The sequence below is a fragment of the Daucus carota genome, chromosome 9, assembly GCF_001625215.2.
Source record: "Daucus carota subsp. sativus chromosome 9, DH1 v3.0, whole genome shotgun sequence".
Taxonomy (NCBI): domain Eukaryota; kingdom Viridiplantae; phylum Streptophyta; class Magnoliopsida; order Apiales; family Apiaceae; genus Daucus; species Daucus carota.
Genome location: NC_030389.2, coordinates 6,393,642 through 6,416,211, shown reverse-complemented (window position 1 = coordinate 6,416,211; position 22,570 = coordinate 6,393,642). Strand labels below are relative to the sequence as shown.

Genomic DNA, 22,570 nt, shown 5'->3' with positions numbered 1-22,570 from the left:
TAATAGCATGGACTTGGATGGTATTAAACATTAAATATATATATATATAGAGTAGTACTCTAATAGAAACCAAATTAAAATAAAAACTAGAAACTAAGAGCCCAGCCCATCCAGTACAGTAGTTTAGAAGCCCAGCCCAGAATAATACAACAATAACACGGGTTTTCAAAAATTAAAAATATACACACGATACACACGAAGCCAGTAACGTCTCTCCCCATCATTTTACTGTTCCTCTCCACCACTTTGCCGAGCTCCAAGTACGTCTTCAATGGCGGTTTCTTCAGATTTTAACTAACATTACGGCACTAATCAACGATTTTACAGCTTTTCGGAAGAAGTTAGAGGTGAAAATCGCATCTCGTAAGCGCAACTTCAATCATAGAGCTAAATCACTCGGAAATTCGTTTAATAGGTACTTTAATGTAGTATTTCTAGTTAGTGAATCATGTTAATCATCTCGTTTTTGTAGTGTATGTTCGTTTTTTTTAATTTCAAGGGTTTGATTGTATATATAATATTGTGAAAACTGACATTGAACTACTAATGTTCTTCCATAGCAGCTATTAATTACCTTTATTCACTGTCAAAATTACTTAAATTTGGCTAGAACTAGAGGAGGTATGTTAAATAAGGGTTTTATCATTATTTTTTTAATGATTTTTGATTTATAGTTTTTAGTTGTGTTCATCTGTTGATTTTGTGGAATAAAATGTTGATGATTTGTTTGATTGTTGATATCAGTAGTTCTATGAATATAGTTTGGTTATTTTTAAGTTTTTGAGATGTTCTGGATGTATGTTGAGAGTAGTCATATTGCTGTTTAGTTAGTGATATTGTTTAATATGCATATTGACGATAAATATCTAGTGTATGATATAAATGTTGATAGCATAGTTGAATTTGAGATGCAATTTAAGGTGTATGAGCCAAATGTTGATACGCCTACAGATGAATAGATGTGCTCTATAGATACTCTCTCTAGTTGATAGGATAGGTGATTTCTCTTGGTTTAAATGAGTGAAGTAGTGAACTAATTGAATGAGTGAACTATTCATTGTAAGTCTAAATGTAAAGACAACCCTATCTGTTACATAGGGATGATAACTCAACAATAGAACAGGACAAGTAAATAACACTACGCCTGCACCGGAATTGGAAGATACGAAGACAAAGGTTGAAGAAGCCATCTACAGTCTTGAAGGAATAAGTTCACTGGAAGAAGTTCATTAATATGTTCATGCCTCAGTGAAGAATAAAGATTGAAGTATTCAAGATTATGGAAGCAATGAAGATGTTGTCCAAGTACTCGAAAGATTTCAATGCAACCCCTGAAGCAAGATATTTCTATATATCTTGGTTGGTTATTTATAATCAACAAACTGAAGCATAAACTAACCCGGAACCGACTGATCAATGTTTGCTGACAAAGACGGTACAATGTTCAACTTCAGTGTTAGTCGCTTGTGAACCAGACCAGTGCACTAAGCGTCATCACGTACGGAGCTTTGCAAAGTATTTATCGATCGAAGAATTGATCCAGTCATATCAAGTCATTTGTTCCAAAGCCAAGTCAAGCCAAATACCAGCTATGCCAAAGCTTACTGCTCAAATGCCATATGTCAAAGCTTCCACAGAAAGCCATATCAGGAAGTGACATTTTATATATGTGTGCACTTATATATTTGTATATGTACAAATATAATTATATATGTATATATGTATATTTAATTAAATATAATATATATAATATATATGTATATATATTTTTAAACATATGTATATGTATATTTATATGTATATATATTTAAATAAATATATATGTATATAGTATATGTATTTATATTTTACATAAACATTTATATATTTAAGTGTGTATATATATATTATATTATGTGCATAAATATGTGTATATTTATATCTATAGATAATTATATATATATCCCTATATATATTTATATTTGTATTTACATATAATTTTATGTATATTATATATATTTAAATATATGAGAATATATTTAAATATATGTATATATATATATATTACTATATGTTTATATAAATATTATTTATATACATTTATATATATATCTTTATTTATACATATATTTATATAATATTATGAATATAATATAAATATATGGATGGAGCAAACTCAAGTCAATCTCAGTCAAAGGAGTGATAACAAGGAAAGCTCTTACTATGTGAGGAACAACATTTGACCGAAGTCAACAGCTCTTCCTCACTTAGAAAATTCTCTAAGTACATCACAGTGAAGACATAGCACTCTTGAGGCGCAACCTTTGACCAAAGTCAAAGTTCGTCCCCAAGAGATGAGAGATAACAGGGGAAGCATTACAATGGTGGAGCAAGTTCATATTTGCCTTAGAATTTCTCTAAGTCACCATATACCTCTTGCACACTCTATGGCGCAACATTTGACCAAGGCGCAATGTTTGACCTGGTGGGCGCCAACTTTGACTCTCACAGGTGGAACAACTGTTATATACATATACATGTATATGGAGCGCAACTTTCATATACATATACTTATACATATATATATGTATATGAAAGTGGCGCCATCTCTTGTGCCTATTGGAGTTAGTTTTATTTTTATAAAACGAATCCGTCCAGGACGAACTCAAGTCGTCCAGGACGAACTCGTTAACCATGGTTAGTTTATGAAAGCCTATAAATATGTGATTGTGGTTCTCACAATTTACATCATCCTTCGGGATGGATGGCCAAGTGCTTTGCACAAACTCTCTCAAATATACACACACCCTAGCCTAGTTTTGTACCATAAATATATGTAGTGGATAGGGCTTGTAATATTTAGAGGAGTGGTCATTGTAGCCAACCTTCGGGTTTGGATTTGTAGCACCCTTCGAGGTATTTATCAATATACAGATATACCTTGGAAAATATTGTGTGTTGGTTTAATATTTTTATATCCTCAGAAACCGACCCAATAAATATCCGGAACACGAAACCCATTACAGGACTGCAATTTGTTTATCCGCAAGATTCGAAAGAATTTTAAATTGTAGTGAGTATCGTATTCAACCCCCCCTTCTACGATACTTTGGACCTAACAATTGGTATCAGAGCGTGGCTGATTGATATACAAATCAGGATCCTTATCGTACGGAAAATCAAGAACCTAGCTTTTGATATTTGATTAGGGGAAATGTTCTTCCGGTTTGTGTTGCTGAATTTGTCCGTAGGCCTAAGCAAGGATTATCTGTTGGATACTAAACTTTGGACCGGGACTTATAAATTTATACTTTAAATTTTAATAAGTTTATTTTATAAATTTGAATTAATTTATTTTAAACTTATTAATTGAGTTTATTATGAATTAATTAAATTTATCTTATAAACTTAATTAAATTTACTTTATAAACTTTACTAAATTCAATTATTAAATTTGTTTAAATTTATTTTAGACTTGTAAAGTTTACTCTTAGACTTTACCAAGCTTATCATAAATTTTTATAAATTTATTATTTAAATTTGTATAGTTTATGATTTAAATTTCAGTTAAAATCTAGAATATAAATTTAAGAGGTTTTAACTGATTATGGATATAAGTTCAAGTTCAAGGGTTCAATTTAGTTTGTTCTGGAAGCTATGATTTAATTGGAGACGAGACACTTAAATATTTTCAAAAATTAAATTTATCTAATAAATTTTAATATATTTACTAAATGAATTTGAAATAAATTTGTTCTAAACTTATTCAGTTTATTATGAATTTATTTGAATTTATTTTTTAAATATAATTAAATTTACTTTATAGATTTAACTAAGTTTATTTTATACTTTATTTTATTTCATCTTTTAAAACTTATTTTTAAATTTATTTTCTTTATAATTTAAACTTAGTTTAAATAATCAAGTGTCCCGTAACCTTTTTAATTATTCTACTCCAAAACAAATCAAATTGACATTTAGTTGAGACAGATCAGGCTGACAGATTACAAGACAAACATCGGACTTTCAAATACCAGATTCTCAGAACCGGTAATGGAAGTACATTGATGACCCAATCCAATTGATTTCTCAAAGGATTATTAGAAGCAGTTTTCTATGTTCGACAAAGCTGATTGTGATTCGAAAAAGATTCTATTGAAGACTGATTGGACACTACTGACAGTGAATTTTGAAGAAGGTACTTCAGGCCTTGATCTGAGTAATTACTCCTACTTGATTATCAGATCACCAGATCAGGATGGGAATTTGCTACATCTGTAGTGAAGCGTCTTTCCAGGGCTCAGAATGTCAACTTTGAATGGCACCACTGGTAGTAGGAAAAGAGAAGTTTTTACGGACGAATCTTCAAGGGATTTCAATCTAACTCAGTGATTTGGGGATATACAATTACACAGTGAATTGTAGCAATGCTAAATCCATCCAGAATCAACTGAATCAAAGACAGAGAACTGTGGAGGTTTAAGGATATAATTATCGAGTTACTACCGCACCAAATCAGTTTCGTGCATTTATGTCAAAACCTTAGAATTGAACAGAAGAGTTTGTAACTGCTGAATTTGAGGAAGCTCAAGTCGACGAAAGTTAACACTTTTGAAGAATGTGAGGACAGAACTTCAAGGATTAGCATAACACTGTCTGAGAGGTTTAGTCATGTCAGATTCAGATGGAATCCATTGGTTTCAAGTGGAGACTCTTCGGGGTTTAGTTCGACAGGTTGTTTGAAAACTGAGTTGGTAAGTACACACAATATTGATTGGTATCTTTAGCAAAGAAGGGTTGCTATATATATTGAAGCCTCGACAAACAAGGACGATAGGGTTTGTCTGGAATTCAAGTGGATGTTTTGAAAGAAGCATCATAACAAGTTCTAATGCTACATAAGGAAAGGTGTGAGATGGATCAGTTGCTGATGAGAAGGATGATTATGGTTATCTGGCTATCCTAGCATTCTCTGAAGATGACTCAACTCGCACATCTCAGGTACAAATTCTTTCTAACTATGCAATACATATTTCTTTATATTCAAAGCATGTTATAAATCTCTGAGTAGAATTATTTAACACACAAGCACAAGCATTATAGCATCACAATAGATAATGTTGAACTAGTATGCTAGATCACTGTTCTGGTAACTAGGATTGATGATAATCTTGTGCATGTGTCTTTAGCAGATTCTTAACATATGTATGAATATTTAGGATTTGATTATTTGCAATGGTGAGATTAGAAGCTTTCCTTTGGAACACGACTCTTAGTTTTAGGGGTTATGATCCTAGCATGTATAACTTTGTTAAAACACTTTGTTTCAGATTCCCTAGTACAATTAGACTTGCTTATTTATCTGAATTGTTTGTTAAGGAATTTATTTGTTCTATGATGGAATGTCTACCTTGTGTTAGCAGAACTTTTAGAACTTCATGTTAGATCTAAAACTAACTTAGGTAATAGAGATAGTATAATGCCGTATAACAACAGATTGGGATTAATATGAATTGATGATGTGATTATCTGTCCATGATCCTTATGCTCTTAGAAGATTATTGAATATCTGTAATTCTACTTGCTACCTGTTGCACTTGTGTTAATTGGTTTAAGTAGAGAGTACTGAATCTTCAGAATTGCATAACTGCCTGTCTTGCTCTTGTCTTATCTTTGATTATTTGCCATGTGTATTCAACATCATGTCTGCTTATTTTCTTGTCATGAATGCATGTCCGTGTACTTGCATTGATTTTAGAAAAGCATGTTTGAGAATCACATTAGGGCAATGTCTAAATAAGAATTAGCATGTTAAGGTTGATTCTGTTGTTACCACTGTTAAAGAAAAATCTCTAATCCATCCGGACCCAGTTATGATTGGGGACCATAGAACACTTTCCATTTGTGATTGCAGGTTACATATGTTCCATATGATTTTTGGTGCAGTCTGTTTGCTGAGTAGCTGAAATCATTTATTTACCAAAAGTACCCTGTTAGCAAATGTGATCGTGTGAGCAGTTCCGTCAATAATCTTTGAAAGATGACAACAAAGATTCTCTTGCGGGACATGCCTGTTTTCCAGGAATGTCATCATGGAAACATATCTTTCTTGAAAGAGTCAAAGCACACAAATTCCTAGTATCAGACTGTTCTCTGACAAAGGACATTATGTCAGTTCATGGAATAGTGTTTTATCTCAAATCAGGAAGGATTTGAATTTGCTTGTAGCTAATATGTAACTTCAATTGAAGATGGAGTGAGCTGTTTCGATAGTAAAGCTTCATGAGATAAGTGTTAGCTATGGCATCTGAAGCTCTCGCACTTGTATGTCAAAACAAGGAGCTCTTTCTATTCGTAAGAAGAGAATTGGTGAGAGGACTACCTCATCTGGAATTCATTATTGGATGAAGAATATGAGTTATGTCAAAATAGGGAAGTCGAAGGAGCATCGCACAGAAGCAAAGATATGATCAACATTACTGAGCCGCTTCAGATGATACGTATGGATTTCTACAAATCAGCTAATGTCATGTCTGCAAACAAAGCCAGATATCTTTTTGCGATGATCGTTGACTACTCTAGATTCTTTCGTGTTGTTCGTATGTGTTCGAAGGACGAGACGTCACAAATGAAGGTTGATCAAGATGAACCCTGATCATTGATAAATCCAGAAAGACACCATTCTTGCCAGTGGCCAATCAGAAGCAAACACTATCTTTTGGTATGTGTTTGGAGGAAAATGCATCTTTGCAAGTCTTGCATCTAAAGCTCAAAGAATATTTTCCTCGGCTACTCAATGGAGTCTACAGTCTACAGGGTGATTATGATTATTCAACAGAAGGTGATTGTAAGTCTGGACAGGACATTGAACAACACTTTGCTCCAAGCTGTTAAAGGTGATATTAGTGGTATAATAATAATTCAGATCCCAGCAGAATCTCTTTGCAAGGATAAGGATTATTAAAGAAATCCCAGCAACAGCTTAGGGGGAGCATTTGGTGGATCCACTAGTCAAACTCAACACCACATTGAAGATGAACATGACATATGAAGAACGTATCTGCTTAGACAAAGGGTTTGAAGTCAATATCATTCTCGGGTTCTAGTTCTTATATGTTCCTATTGGTGAAGTGAAGACTGGGAGAGCTATTGTGAAAGGATGTTATTTCTTTAGGTTTCATTCTGAAGTGAAACTTGAGGAAGATTCAAAAGCTCTTAAAGGGATCCAGATTGAGTGATTGCACAACAAGACGATCTCAATCAGTTTGAAAGCAGATTGTGCGGATTCTGATACCCTGACCAAATGAAAATTCATTACTTAGTACTTGTCGGGTATTTAGATTCCAACTGGATGTTTTTGGCTCTGTTACGAGGGACAAGCCAAATTTGGTTGCTTAAGAGTTACTTCAAAAGAGAAGGTTATGGAGACGTTGGAAATAGAATCTTCAAGTTCGGGACTCTACATCTTAGGGGACTCAATGACCTTCATGATTGAACTAAAGCACCATTGACGAGACTCGGGTTCAGGATATTACAGTGAGCTAGATGATGAAGCTTCATGCAACATTTCAAGGACTTTGCAGTTGCAAATCCAACGGAATTTGTATACCTATTTCTTCACCAGCTCTCTGTGAGTTACTCTCCAGGACCTGATGATCGTCACGGACATGGTATGATATTATTTTTAATATCCGTTTGCTAGAGTCATATTTGGTATCCAAATTATTACCTCTCATGATACAAGGCACACATAATACAACTATTTGTGCTGTGATATATACCATGATTATATTATATGTGGACTAACGTCACTTGTGCAAGATAATTGCAAAGTGAATGCAGATTAGTGATATGATGAGTTTGTTGGAAAGTTGCAATTCTTAATGGTCTACTAGTTAGCCTAAAGAATGATGGCAATAAAAGGAAGTCAATGATCTTTTGAATATGCGTATTTTGGAAGATTATAGACCTGCCAAGACTTAAACCAACAACCACTGAACTTGATCAGTACAATAAAAGGTACATCAACTGAAATGTCAAGTCTCAGAGGTATTCAACTTATCACTTTACTTAAACTGCAAGTAGATCACATACTATATTTTCTATAAGGTATTACTTCTTTCATGAGCATGTCTATCATATTTCTTGAATGAATTCATAAGTATTAAATTGTCTATACTTAGGACTTGTGAATTTATTTAAAATCCAGTACCTCGTGCTTTTTGCTATTATATGTGATTGCCATGTTTATTGCTTTGCATGCTTAGATGGTGATTATATGTTTTAGCATGAGTGTTTGTTATTTCAAATTATTTAAATTGTGTTGCATGACAATTAAGTGACTTATTTGTTCATGATTTAAATGATTAGAGATGACATGAAGCATGACTTAATTATGTTATTTTTCTTGATCTATACCTTTTTAACAATTGGTATCTAGTAGAGAACTTTGTCATAATTTGGTCGTGATATATCTGTATTTGTGAACATACTTAGGATTATTTCCTAGGTTGAATTCATTTTTATAGGTATTAAATCTGAAGCATGACTTATTTGTTTCTAGACTTGTGACTTGTATCAGTAATTGGTATGTGGTTAGAATCTAGTTAGAATTTAGTCATGATATACTAGTATTTGTGGAGTTACTTAGATTCTCTCTAGGCTGAATCCATTTATATTAGTGTATATATTTGAAGCATAACTATTTGTGTTGGATATTTGATGATTTATTAATTGATATCTTATTTCATGTCTAAATGCATATAGTTGTGATACTTTTAGTGTTAGTGATATTTTGCATGCTTATATGTAGATCACTAATATTAATTGTGAATATGTTCTGCGAGGAGTTGTGTGAGTTTACTTGTACCCAATGCTTACATGTATAGGACTTGTGAATTTTTTTTCAACTTTCCCTCGGGCTTGCGAATATCTTTGTATGATTGTCATAATTTTAGTTGTTATATGCTGATCTGATAATTATATGATATTGCGTAGGTAATTAATATTTTATCTTAGTTAAATTGTGATCCATGACAATTATATTCTCACTTGTTTCATGATTAACTTTGATAGAATAATAGAAGCATGATTAATTCATTTTTGAAATATTTAATTGGTATCTATTTTTGATGCTTTATTGATGTTTTATTTGTGAATTAATTGTGATGTATTGGCACTGGTGAAATATTGTTGCATATCTGTTAAAACCACTGGTGTTAATATATTTTAGGTGTTTAATATTCTGAGTACAAGGGAGACAACATAATCTTTATTCTGTCTCATATTTATGTTCTGGAGTGGTGAGTTTCTTCAAAGAAATTTTCTTATCAATTGATTTCAACAATTGGTATCCACTACTCTATTTCATAAATATTTCTTAGAATATTTTGCATCTATACATGTAGCGTCATAGGACGAGACATTGATTATCTTGTATTTGTGTACTTGGTGATCTTTGTCACTTGCAACGTCTGTTTTGACGATGTGCTAGTATGAGGCCTTTTCACTAATTAGTGTGGCGAGCGCTTTATACACTGTAGCACATAAATTTTCTTGTTTCCTTTTTTTTAAATTGTTGTGAGAAACAGGAGGCTGTGTCTTTTTCAAAGACAAGTTCATCTAAACTTTTTATGCATAGATTGAGACTCTCGTACTCAAACTAGTTTTTAAAGGAAAACTTTATTTCTTTCATCGGTTGTGATTGTCATTCTTTATGTAAATCATTTTACAGTCACAGCTGATTCATTTTTCTCAAAAGATTAAATGCAATTGCTTTCATTCAAAATCATAGATTTTCAAAAATGCATTTATATCTCTTTCTGTTCTTCGGAACTTAATCAGCCTTTCGGCTTTCCTAAATAGTCATAAGGTTGAAAACCAACAATCTTTATCCCAGACTATAAAACCAAATTCAGAACACATCCCAACTTTCCCCCTGGAGTAATAAGGAACTTATTAGACTAGAGGTCAATGAGGGAGAAACTGTACTTGTTGCAGCAAATAAGGATGTGAGGGATAGTGTACCCACAGCTCTACCTCTCAAGGAGAAAAGGTGTTTTTGAACTTGAGGTAACTGTTGCTCATCTGTATTCACTCAAAAGAATATAGAGCTGAAAAGGCAATAAAACAGTCTCTGGAATCATTCTCTCAACAGGATGAGTCCATTGAAATTCGCTCGTCAGCCAGAGCATCTTGTATTGAGTCAAGCACATCATCAGTAATCACTCTGATGAAGAGCCTAAACAAAAAATCTTACGGACACAATACAAGAGAGTGCACAGTGAGGTTAAAGGTTTTGTTCCAGAAGCAACTTCTTCATTTACCATTTTACGGTAGATAAGATGGTTGATGCCTTTACAGGTGTAAGGAGGAAACGAGGATCTCAATTGCCAAATCTTCAGGATTCTCGTCTCCCTCCCCAGATAAGAACAGATCTGGATCCAATCGGAATGGATTTCCTATTTATAGGAGATCGGCAACTCTCTAACTATGAGTCAATTTATAGATGAGTCAGTTGAGGATTGGGGATTTACGAAACCCCATTGCACCGCCAGTGACCTCTCTTGAAGGGGCTATGGTGATTTTCTCATGCAGGTACAGAAGACCATACTTTGAATGCTGAGAGAAACACTATGAGCCAAACACTGAGAGCTAAACACTTGGTGCGATTCTGAGAAGAACCAGTGAGATATCAGAATGAGAAATCTGTGAGCATGAGTGAGTGCAAACACATAGGAAATTGAGAAGAGTGAAACACTTGTGAGGTACATATTATAATATTTAGTATCGAAAACTCACATGTTGTTGAAAGAATTGACGGAAGCAACTACGGTTCATTCCATTTCACGGTGTGAACTTGTGGTTGATGATTCTCTTGAATCAAGTGTCTTCACAGACATTGAGGAGGACTTAGGCCTTTGCCATAATTAAGCCTTTGTCTAACCTCCCAGAGCAAACAACTCTGGATCCTTAATTGGATAAGCCACTTAGTGGTTGGCAACTTGTGGACCATGATTCGGATTTATCTGATGAGTCTATAGGGACTGGGAATTACGAACTCCCATTGCACCACCGGTGACCCCCTTTAAGGGTGGCTAAGGTGATTTTCTTGCAGGTACTCAGCATTTTGGAAGCTCAGTATTTGTGTGGAGGGATACACTTACAGAACTCGTGAGTGACACCCTTACCCAAAAACCGAGAGAAAATTGAGTGTTGAGTGATACACCTGCAGAACATTTTAGTGAGACACCCACTAATTACCAAATTTATACCTACAGACATAGTGGATGTTGTTAATGGAATGTCAGTTTTTATTCCTTACTTTTCCGTTTGGAACCTATTCTTTCAGCATAGGCACCAACCCAATCAAAGTAAACCCTTCTTCTGAACTCTTTCTTCGACCCCAGCTTTAGCGTTGTTTAGTTCTCTACGGGGATATTATCTTTTGGTACAGGATGTATTGGACACGTTCCTTGACCATATTTGATACCACATATTCTCGGAGGATTCCACAACTAAGGGGGAGAATATATTTAGGGGGAGAATATATGAAAGGGGGAAGAAAAAGTAAGTTAGCTTTCTTCTGCTGTCTACAACTAAGGGGGATTAAACTACTCTTTAGCTGTGTACTACTGAGGGGGAGATTCTTCTTGAGACTAAGGAGGAGGATTGATCTTTCATCTAAGGGGAGACAACTACTTATCACTAAAGGGAACCTGATCAAGGTAACGGGAGGAGAAGTATAAGGTGATACATTTATTCTTCAGTAAGTGGTAGACATGAACTCATTCATTACCACTGAAGAATTCAATGAAGCTGCTGATTGTTCTTTGCATAATGGAATGTTTTGAATTCTCTTCAAGACAGACTATGAGGATTATCTGGCAGGTAAGCAAGAACCAGAGAAATAAAGGTGATATGCACATTTGTTATTTCTATTCATGAAATCTGGAAATGTATTATATGATCCAGAAACTTTGTAGCATTATTTACTAGTCCAGGACTTTACTTTTTCTAGTGTTAGTTGAGTTATCCTCCAGAGGATTTGCTTGTTATGATTAACAAACAAATAGGGGGAGATTGTAAGTCTAAATGTAAAGACAACCCTATCTGTTACATAGGGATGATAACTCAACAATAGAACAGGACAAGTAAATAACACTACGCCTGCACCGGAATTGGAAGATACGAAGACAAAGGTTGAAGAAGCCATCTACAGTCTTGAAGGAATAAGTTCACTGGAAGAAGTTCATTAATATGTTCATGCCTCAGTGAAGAATAAAGATTGAAGTATTCAAGATTATGGAAGCAATGAAGATGTTGTCCAAGTACTCGAAAGATTTCAGTGCAACCCCTGAAGCAAGATATTTCTATATATCTTGGTTGGTTATTTATAATCAACAAACTGAAGCATAAACTAACCCGGAACCGACTGATCAATGTTTGCTGACAAAGACGGTACAATGTTCAACTTCAGTGTTAGTCGCTTGTGAACCAGACCAGTGCACTAAGCGTCATCACGTACGGAGCTTTGCAAAGTATTTATCGATCGAAGAATTGATCCAGTCATATCAAGTCATTTGTTCCAAAGCCAAGTCAAGCCAAATGCCAGCTATGCCAAAGCTTACTGCTCAAATGCCATATGTCAAAGCTTCCACAGAAAGCCATATCAGGAAGTGACATTTTATATATGTGTGCACTTATATATTTGTATATGTACAAATATAATTATATATGTATATATGTATATTTAATTAAATATAATATATATAATATATATGTATATATGTTTTTAAACATATGTATATGTATATTTATATGTATATATATTTAAATAAATATATATGTATATAGTATATGTATTTATATTTTACATAAACATTTATATATTTAAGTGTGTATATATATTATATTATGTGCATAAATATGTGTATATTTAAATCTATAGATAATTATATATATATCCCTATATATATTTATATTTGTATTTACATATAATTTTATGTATATTATATATATTTAAATATATGAGAATATATTTAAATATATGTATATATATATATTACTATATGTTTATATAAATATTATTTATATACATTTATATATATATCTTTATTTATACATATATTTATATAATATTATGAATATAATATAAATATATGGATGGAGCAAACTCAAGTCAATCTCAGTCAAAGGAGTGATAACAAGGAAAGCTCTTACTATGTGAGGAACAACATTTGACCGAAGTCAACAGCTCTTCCTCACTTAGAAAATTCTCTAAGTACATCACAGTGAAGACATAGCACTCTTGAGGCGCAACCTTTGACCAAAGTCAAAGTTCGTCCCCAAGAGATGAGAGATAACAGGGGAAGCATTACAATGGTGGAGCAAGTTCATATTTGCCTTAGAATTTCTCTAAGTCACCATATACCTCTTGCACACTCTATGGCGCAACATTTGACCAAGGCGCAATGTTTGACCTGGTGGGCGCCAACTTTGACTCTCACAGGTGGAACAACTGTTATATACATATACATGTATATGGAGCGCAACTTTCATATACATATACTTATACATATATATATGTATATGAAAGTGGCGCCATCTCTTGTGCCTATTGGAGTTAGTTTTATTTTTATAAAACGAATCCGTCCAGGACGAACTCAAGTCGTCCAGGACGAACTCGTTAACCATGGTTAGTTTATGAAAGCCTATAAATATGTGATTGTGGTTCTCACAATTTACATCATCCTTCGGGATGGATGGCCAAGTGCTTTGCACAAACTCTCTCAAATATACACACACCCTAGCCTAGTTTTGTACCATAAATATATGTAGTGGATAGGGCTTGTAATATTTAGAGGAGTGGTCATTGTAGCCAACCTTCGGGTTTGGATTTGTAGCACCCTTCGAGGTATTTATCAATATACAGATATACCTTGGAAAATATTGTGTGTTGGTTTAATATTTTTATATCCTCAGAAACCGACCCAATAAATATCCGGAACACGAAACCCATTACAGGACTGCAATTTGTTTATCCGCAAGATTCGAAAGAATTTTAAATTGTAGTGAGTATCGTATTCAACCCCCCCTTCTACGATACTTTGGACCTAACATTCATACCTAAACAAGTTAAAGCTAGAAATAGGATAATCTGCAACCTTCATGTACTATATAAAATAACTACTAATGTTGCTAGTGAATTGTCCGTACAAAACGTTGTAGTGAGAGTGAAAACAGAGTAGCTTCCCAAAAAGGAGGCACTAGGAAAAATTTCACATGAATAGTGTAATTTATGCATCAAACTATTAGTTGATCATAACAACATCTTTTCCAAGATATATAGCTAATTAGTGATATTGTTTAATTTAATATGTTTCTTAATTAGTGATTGTTGAGATAAAACTTTATATGTTTCTTAATATGAATGTACTATATTAATATATCTCTAGAAGTAGTCAAGATAGTAGTCCTGTTCTTCAATATCACTAAAATATGTTTCCCCTATTACTAGAATATACAAGGTGTATCACTAAAGTATATTAGCTATATCACCTATTAAAGTTTTATAAATACAACTGCTATGGTATAGAATTGTGACTATACTTCTTGTTAAATAGTATATTTTACATGGGTTTGCTAGTTTTATGATTTTGCAGGTTACATAGTTCAATGCTGAAGAAAACATGACTACCAATAGCATACCAGAGAAAAGTTCACTTGTAAAAGTCTATCTACGTCCAAATAACAAAACCAAATCTACTGTTGGAAGAAATATAAAAATTTTGCCATTATAAAATTTTTGTACTATGGCAGGGTACCGCATGTCTTGGTAATATGTAATTTTGTCATTCATTTTAAATATAATTAATCAAGCACTATTTTCATTCCACTATACTAATAAATTGCATTTTTTTACAGCATTCTCACTTTTGCCATTATATAAGTGACAAAGGAAATCCAGGTTTGGCAAAGAGAGTGCGGAGATTGAAGCCTAGTTATTTGAGTATGCCATGGCAAACTACTAAATATTCTACTGATTGTGGTATTTTCCTCATGCGCCATATGAAAACTTTCAAAGGAGATACCAAAAATTGGAATACTGAGTTAGTAGGAGAAGGGGTGAGACTAGTTTCACTAATCATATCATGCATACTTATATTACCATCTCACTGATACATATTAAGCATTTAGATACATTCTTGTTATTACTATATTATAATACTTCCCCATCTATTATGTATACTTATATTTTCTATCCGACTAATTTAACATATTATGCAGGCAACACAGGATAAACAAATTAGTAGGCTCAGGTTCAAATACAACACAACAATTCTCTCTTCACAACTAAACGAATTCAGAGAGCCTATCATCGCAGAAGCTACAGCTTTGTACAATACAGCAGAAAATCACAATAGAATCAACATCGTCCTATCTGGAAAAGCTGCAGAGAAGTTTTTGAAATGTGACAAAAAGAAATCTGGAAAGCGGGTGAGATTTGCAGTGAACCTCATAAGTTCATTCCTTGAAGTATTAAGAGCCAATTCTCAAGAAGGACCATCGAAAAATAATCAACCAAATGAGCAATGAACTATTTGTCATGAACTACTTAACTATGCTACATAGAGTATGGATTGTATTAGACTAGAAAGTGATTTAATAGCCTACAAAGTATATTAGATGGCAGCATTGTTATGATACACTAGAAAGTGATTTACTGCATTATTTTAGTATGGATATGCTTATTTTGGACAAGTATTTTGAGCAATTAAAAATGATGATATTCCAAATGCAATATTAATATTTGGCTTGGTTACTTATGTTTTATAATTGTTTCATTTAACTTTTATCATTTTTCATTGTTTTCATAACATAGTAAAGTAGAATACCACTAAAACCACACATATCACTAAAAGCTGCAATGTATACTACTAAATTACACTTCTAACACCACTAAGTTATACTAGCTATATCACTAAAAATCAACTCATTTTTTGTGCTAAATTTAAAAAATCCTGTTTACATATTCAATATAAAAACACAAATAGCAGTCACTCACAATGTATCAGTTCTAATATGCTTTGATCTACACCTCAGAAAATATAAAATTGAAATGTACTAAACATTTTATAAAGACAACTACACATGGTCTTTTGAAAATGAAAATTAAAATCATATATACAAGATATTCAAAACTACAGTTTCTCCTCCCTTCTTTTTCTTTGGACAAGTTCTCGAGTCATGAGTGGTTGCCGAGCATTCTTTACATCTTCGAACTCTTTTATTTGTTTTTGCCATTGATTTATGTCTATCACTGACAAGCCGCTTGAAATAATTTCCCTTGTTCCTGGAAACATTTGGTGCAAGAATGGTGACCTCTCCAACCGGCTGTTCACCTACCATAGCTGCCATATGAACCTTTTTAGTAAAATCAACAGCATCTGGAATTTCTGCATGATATGCCACATACAAAGGCGATGCTTGCTAGCAACCAAATCATTCTCACTACAAAATGAAGCTGGCACAGAAACCTTCATTGCAGGGCACTGATTAGTTATAAAGACAACTGGATTGCGTCCCATGGCCTTGACAAAATGTTTAAAAGCCTAGTTATAATGAGCAACATTTTCTTTCGATAACAAACAAGCAACAAATGTAACACATCTATCATATATGTTTTTCAACACTAGTGAAAGGTGTAAAAATCATATTATACCTGAACAAACATAAAACAGATTAAAAACCATAATAACTAACATATGCTACTATAATATACTGTAGACATCACTAATATATATTGAAAGTATCACTAATATAAACTGAGTTTATATTGGTAAATGGCTTTGATGACACTTACAATTAGCCTAAACAAACAACATCATCACCCAACAGCTAATATTATTAGCCTGTCAGCTACTGCTAAACTCCAAACATATCCACAAGTTTTCTCCTTGTTTCAAGATGTACTATTAACATCATCGCAGCTCCTCCAGATCTTTACAAGTATCGCACAAGGCGTGGATCTAAACTCTAACAAAAACAAAAACTCTACTCATTTTTGCATAAAATCAATCATACATTAAATCATAAATTGAATCATAACAAACTTATGATTTATGAACTACTAATTACAGCACCAATACAACAATATACAACTATAAAAACAATAAATATTAAAAAAATAACATAAATCACACAAATCATCAACATTATACAATTAACAACAAAAATACATAATCTACAAAAATAATATGAGCATAACATAGTTGTAATCTGATATAATCATCAAATTATATCAACAACAAAAACGAACCTAGGAAAATCTAAATTTTTACCTTGATTATGACTAATCTTCGTTAAATCGGATATTATCATCTTCAACATAGCGTCCTCGAGCTTCAATAACACTTCCTCGAGCTGAATTAACCTTTAATCTAAATTGTTCGAAGAAAGCACAGCGTCGAACTAAACACGGATTACGGCGAAGAGAAATCGAGAGAAAGATACAGAGGAATAAAGAGAAATCGAATATATTCAGAGAGAAATCGAGTATAAACACAGAGCATGGCGTAAGTGATGTTTTAGAGAGAGAAAGTCCTCTGTAGAGCTGCTGAAATCATGAAGGGAGGAGAGAGAAACCAAAAGCAATTATGGTAACTAATAAAACATAATCTTTGCTTTTTTATATTTTTTTAATTTTATTGTTTTAACGGCTGTGATTGAAACTACCTTATATTAAATAGATGGACAAGATTGGTTTCTAGTTTTTATTTTAAAAAAGGTTTCTATTTGATCATTGGCCTATATATATATATATATATAGGCTCATGATCAAATAGAAACCAATTTTAAAATAAAAACTAGAAACCAATACAAGTTAGTGATATTCTCAGTACAATTTAGTGATTATCTCTTTAGGATTTAGTGATCTGTGCTGCAGAATTTAGTGAAAACTCAATCTCCAGATATTAACCAGCTTAGAATCTCCAGATCTGTTCATGTTTTCGATTCAGATGGTGGTGATAGTGGTGGAGATGGTGGAGGTGAAGGTGGAGATGGAGGAAAGATGATTGTAGCGGAGGTTTGGGCGGCTTGAAGTAGGGGTTGGAGCGTTGCCGGAATAGTGGCGGCTCCGCCTTTGAAGTTGAGTCGAGGTGGAGAAAGAAGTATGAACGAATCTGAAGGAGGTTGAAGCGGCGATTAAGATGGGCCTGGTGAAGATGGAGGTGTGGAGGTTGTGTTGTTAAAGAAATAATGGAGGTGGAGGTGGAGATGGAGATGGAGGTGGTGGTTATGGAGGGGGTGGGCGGCATAGAGGTGGTAGTGGTTATGAAGGAGGCGACGACGGAGGTGGTGGTAGTGGAGGTGGGGTTGGTGAAGATGGAGGTGGGTTTGATGAAGATGGAGGTGGAGATGGGGTTGTTTAAAAATTTAGTGGTATTTGCTTTAGGATTTAGTGATATTTCAGTTTGGTTTTTAGTTTCTAGGATAAGGAGGTTTCTATTGGAGTAAAACTCTATATATATATATAGGCTCATGATCAAATAGAAACCACTTTTAAAATAAAAACTAGAAACCAGTTTCCATACCACTATTTATAACTACGGGTATCACTAATTTATACTGCACTAATCACTATTTTTATACAGTATGTAAACAGTGATTTTTATTATTGAAATTAAGAAAATCTACTTATCTAAACTATTGATAATCGATTATAGATGATCAATTTCATCCATAGGAAGGTTCTTGACGGTAGGAAGCCGCAAGAGAAGTTGTATGATGATGGTAAGTAGTCGTTAGTTTTGTAAGTTATGATGGAAAGTGTATGTGACTATTGGTGATGATAGAAAATGGTGGCAAGTCATGGAAACATCTAGTAATGGTGGTAAGAGGTCCATTATTACGATTTGGGTGAAGATGATGGTCATATACGTTGCATATATGTGTATATATATATTTATATCCGCGAGATATGCTATATATAAATTAGTGATATGTTATGTAAAAATTAGTGATTTCTGTAGTTAAAAATAATGATAAAAAATTGTCCAGAAACTGGTTTTTAGTTTTTAGGCTAATTTGGTTTCTATTGGAGTAGGACTCTATATATATATATGAATAATAATCATATTCTGATCTGAATTAGAGATTTCGGAATTGGAGTTAGGTATTTTAGAAATAGATTCTGATTTAGATAAATTTAAGATGACTATATATACATGATCACATTTTCTCTATTATGTGTGTTCATGATGTAGATTTGAGTATTACTTGAGAGCGGATACTTGAGTATGTTAGGCTTGATTATAATAATTTGATTGATTGTATTATTGATACGAATTTGAATTTCGTATTTATTATCCCTAATACGATCGACTAATAACCCATGTATCACTCATTGATAATTGTTTGATAATTAGTAAAACACGCTAATGAGTAAGATATATAAATATATAGAGATTTACTTGGAAAAAAAAGGGAGTAGCCGAGTAGGAAAGACAGAAAGAGGGAAACCAATAATTATCAACAAGTATTATATTTATCATAACTACATGGTTGTCTCCTATAAGCATGTTTTATATAGTATGTCCATCAGTGTTCGAACTTATCTCTTTTTAATAATCGTAGCACATGAACATATTAAATCAATTTTAATTATCCTACTATTTCATGAGTTTGCTTATATGATTCACTCAAATGCGCCTATAATTTTTATCGTTCATAAACACATTTTATTATGTTTGATTGAAAACACGCTGAAAAATTGCAATATAAACCTCTTTCATATGCAATTTTACAGTGTCAGTTCGAGTTATATGGAAATTTGTCAGTTATGTTGAATCAGTTATCATGGATATTATTAGTTTATTGTAAAAATTATGTCTAAAAATTCAATAAAATTAATATTTTATAAAAAAATTCAAAATTTGAACTATTAATCAAAATATATCATATAAAAAATAATTTATAAATGACGGGCCCGTGCCTCGCACGGGCTTTTACGCTAGTATTTCTTATGATGCATTAGTCATATATATGTAACATAGTAATATTATACAGGACTGCCTTGACACTTGAAGAAAAAAAACACAAAATACTTTCATGACACTTTATTTTTCTTTAAAAATGATTTTGAAAAATATTTCTTATAATGCATTAGTGTCTATTATATTGAAGTTTAACTAGACACTAGGCTTTAACTATACTAACCAGAAAATAAAAAAAAATGTAAATTTATATGTCGCGGGTTTGTAATGTTTTTTTTTTTGAAACAAAGGTATTAATCTAATAATAAAAAACCATACGGCATCTACACCAATGATCGAGTCGAACAAACAATAATTTGCAATCGTCTGTTCTCATAAAGAGACAGTTAAACAAAATTTTGAAGAAAATGTATATACAAATACAAGTACCCGCTTCATGCATCCTCGTTGAATTACTGGTACCCTCTTCATCATGCCCTAATACCATAATAGAGCTATCGTTTGAGCTATCGACCAAAACGGTGATTCCATACAAACTTGCATCACCAAATCAAGACCCCGCTTACAATTAAGAAGCGAAAAACAAGACTCTCACCAGGGAGTAAAACAACCTTAGATCTGAAGCATAACCACGGAAACAAGAGAAATCAGATGAAAATCCACCCGTTTGAAACAGAGAAGAAAGACAACAAAATCTCCGATGGTTTTAGATCTAAGAATTCTCTCGAGAATAGATCCAGAGCAGAACCACAAAAACAAGAGAAATCAGACTGAAACTCACCCGCTTGGAAGAGAGACGGCGAAATCTCTGATGGTTTTAGATCTAAATTTCCCGAGAAGATGTATTATTCAAAAACTAGGAAGAAAAACAAAGCAATCAAGTGATTCGGGGCTTTCCACCGGTGAAAACCGATGGAAGCCCCAGGCGGCTACGACAAGAGAGAGGCTAGAGAGAATTAGGGTTAGGAGAAGAGGCAAAATTTATAAACTGTGGTAGGGTTTGTAATGTTACTCACCTATTGTGAGAAGCTGGTAGACTACATTATTAATTTGAACTTAGATTGTCTAATTATCATAACTTGGACTAGACCTTCTGAAACAAATTAAGGTAGATTATGAATATATATTAAATTACAAATAATTTTTAAAATATGTATTTATTTTAAAATTTTAAATCTAAATTTTGAGGGGTCACGTGGAGTAAAGCAGTTGTTAGAAACTAATATAGACACTATTACCTCTCAAACAGTTAAAGTTAACGGCTGTTTTTAACGGATGTGTAGGCCAGAGTTACAAACCGAAAGCTAAATGAAACTTAGGGTTACAAACTATCACGTTTCAAAGTGTGAGATCTGATTTGCTAATCAGCCAAAGTCTGGGAATGAATCAAACATACTTGTGAGGTGGAATATACAATAAGGATAATGAACAAATATAGGAACAACTATAAGAAAGCTAGATGTGAGAATTATACTAACCCCCCATATAAGGGCAAGAAGTTTGAAATGCTCCAGGAGAAATGGTAACCACAATGTGCTTCAGCAGTTTCGAGGACTCTCACTACATCCACAACCACAGAGTGATCAAATGGGGTCCAGTGATGGCAGGACCAGTAATAGTAGCAAAACCAAGAAACAGTATCTCATCTGGATGAGCATATTTAGAATTCAGTCCAAAGGGTATTGCATACCTGAATATCGAGAACCCTTTATTAAACACTGTGGACATGCTTGTACAATCATTTTGGATTATAAGAGGCAACACAAGATTAATAATTAAATTAATAGATGAAACAATATGGAACAAACTCATGGATTGTTATGTGGTCAGAATTAACATGACCAAAATGAAACTCATCTTTACCAAATAACAAATACGGGCAAAGAAAAGTAATCACAATTTACAGGAGCAAACAACAAATAGAGAACAAAATCTACTTATCAAAATTACAATAGGCAGAGGTATCGAAAACAGAGATGGGTCACAGAAAATTACCCAACTGTGGAGGCGACGATTTGAGAGTACTCCGTTTCAACTCCGGAGCCGGCGAATGAAGATTACTCCGTTCCAAAGAATCCATCAATTACGAATCTAAGAAGACAACCAAAAGAAGATAAGAGTTTTGTGCAAAAACTACAAATCAAATACTACAAAAACAAACAATTGATACAATGAATGGAGTCATTTTGGATTAAACCGAAACGCAACAAAGAACTGAACGGAGAAGATCTTTACCTGCCGCAGTTGCAATGTAAATCGAACAAAATTTGAAGGAGATGAAGCTTTACCTAGAACAATTGCAATTAGTTTTGAAAATCTCGATTATATCCGATATGAGAGGGAGAAAAGCGGGAAGAAGGGCGGAAACTTTACCCTAAAACAGATGAGCCGATGAGTCTGATTTTTTGAAAGTAGATGTTTAGAGTAGAAACTTGATTTGAGCTGATACAGATACGGAAAGACCGATGAGCGACACGTGCGAGTAATCAACGGTTTGGAACGATTGAACGTATACTTCAGTGGCGTATTTGTAATTAGATGAGTTATAGAGTGGGTGAAGTAGTCATTCTAAAGGGATTTACGCAACAGGCTTT

At 33.4% G+C, this 22,570-nt stretch overlaps 1 long non-coding RNA gene across 1 annotated transcript; it reads right to left on the bottom strand.

Moving 5' to 3' along the window:
• Positions 1 to 21,346: 21,346 nt before the first annotated feature.
• LOC108200495 (uncharacterized) lies at positions 21,347 to 22,543 on the bottom strand. The gene is made up of 4 exons (XR_001802715.2): positions 22,350 to 22,543; positions 22,212 to 22,264; positions 21,972 to 22,067; positions 21,347 to 21,666 (listed from the first exon to the last, which is right to left on the bottom strand). It is a non-coding gene; the product is annotated as an uncharacterized LOC108200495 (long non-coding RNA).
• Between the last annotated feature and the right edge of the window lie 27 nt (positions 22,544 to 22,570).